Source organism: Suricata suricatta, chromosome 4, assembly GCF_006229205.1.
Source record: "Suricata suricatta isolate VVHF042 chromosome 4, meerkat_22Aug2017_6uvM2_HiC, whole genome shotgun sequence".
NCBI lineage: Eukaryota > Metazoa > Chordata > Mammalia > Carnivora > Herpestidae > Suricata > Suricata suricatta.
Genome location: NC_043703.1, coordinates 36454509 through 36456281, shown reverse-complemented (window position 1 = coordinate 36456281; position 1773 = coordinate 36454509). Strand labels below are relative to the sequence as shown.

General features: G+C 35.4%; 1 long non-coding RNA gene across 1 annotated transcript in view; it reads left to right on the top strand.

Annotated features, from left to right (window-relative positions):
* Positions 1–1229, top strand: part of LOC115288955 — a 42479-nt gene extending 41250 nt beyond the window's left edge. The window contains exon 3 of the long non-coding RNA XR_003907290.1: positions 864–1229. This is a non-coding gene — a long non-coding RNA (uncharacterized LOC115288955). The remainder of the gene's footprint in view (positions 1–863) is intronic.
* Positions 1230–1773: the final 544 nt, after the last annotated feature.

Sequence of the window (1773 nt, the reverse complement as noted above, 5' to 3'; positions counted from 1 at the left end):
GGGGAGCGGAGGAGGGAGAGAGAGTTGGGGAGAGAGAGGGATGCAAAACTTGAGAGACTATTGAATGCTGAGAATGAACTGAGGGTTGAGGGGGAAGGGGGAGGGGGGAAAAGAGGTGGTGGTGATGGTGGAGGGCACTTAAGGGGAAGAGCACTGGGTGTTGTATGGAAAACAATTTGACAATAAAATATTATGAAAATAAAAAAATAAATAAAATTGTCACCTGTCATAGAGATATGAGAAAGAGAAACCTTACTTTTTCTTTGTGCAAAATCAGTCGCCAAACAGAAATGTCCTACAGTCTTCTTACATCAATTCTTAAAAAGTTTTCAGAAACAAAAACCATGAATAAACTATTTGTCTATTTAAATTTTTCTGGTGCAATTTTTCCTTTAACGTTGTTTTAAAGTTTTCATTTTCATTTCAGTTAACTTAAATACACACACACACACACACACACACACACACACACACACACATGAATAAAAAGTAGAGGAAACTACCCAGGCACCAGAGCTTCTGACCCTTGATTTCTGCTCAGATGATTACCCCAAGAATGTGCAGCATGGAACCTGCTTAAGATTCTCTCTCTCTCTCTCTCTCTCTCTTTCTCTCTCTTTCTCTCTCTCCCCCCTCCCTCTCTCTAAAATAAAAAGGTAAAAGAAATACATACATGTGTACATACATACATACATACATAGAAGATAATATTGTTGTTTATTTTGATCATGCTTACACCAGTATCCTTCACATATTTAACACTTTGGTTAAACTATTGTAAACAAATAGAATTTTATTTTCTTCTCACAACCCCAAAATTTTTAAAGTACTATGTACAGCTATTGTCTGTATCCATTCCTCAGGTCACTCCTCTTTGGCACGTGTTATCAAATATCCAGTGATCGGTAGGAAGAGGACAGCTAACAGCCCTCATCTGCTGCTTCTCAGGTTGAATTACAGAAGGGACAGGACAAATGCTTCTCTCTGTGATCCCAGCTTGGTCTCTGCACATCAGTGGTTCTGAACATTTGTGGCCAGCATTATATGAAGCTCTGGGCGATTAGACTTAAGGAATATGCCCCTGCCTACATCTAGGTGCAGATAACTGGATGTAAAACACATCAACTTGGATTTGAAGACAGTTACCAAGGGAAAATCTAGGCATGATCATGATCAATTTTCTTAATAATTAGTTAAATAAGGAGCAGTTGATCCACATTATATGAACACTAATAAATGAGTCAGTTGAGTGAAAAAGTAAGTTGTAGACAATAGTTGATTTATAGTACCCACATACACTTGAAAAATACTAAGTGTAGAATATGTGTGCACTGCAATGAAGATAGTGTTCATGAAAGTGTCATGAATTTTTATGACGGTCATTGGGGACATTAAGTTTATCTTATTTTCAGGATCAGTTTATTGGAATTCATTTAATATCTTCATATATCCCATTAAAATAGCAACCAGAAGTATAAACATATTTTAAATGAAACAGATTATACATTAAGAAAGCAATGACAGTTTTACTAGAACATACAAAAAATATGAATCAATAAATATGTGATATATTTGTGTTTTGAATGAGTAAATAGGGTTGACGTGTTTTTAAATTTGCCTATGAACCCCATCATTTTCCATTGAAATTCCAATGTTTTTTCATGTTATTTTTATTTTATCGACAATATAACTGTTAATAAACTAATCTAATTATAGTAATGGAAAGAGAGGGAGGGGAAAGAAAAAGGGGATATTTGCGAATGACGAATGACT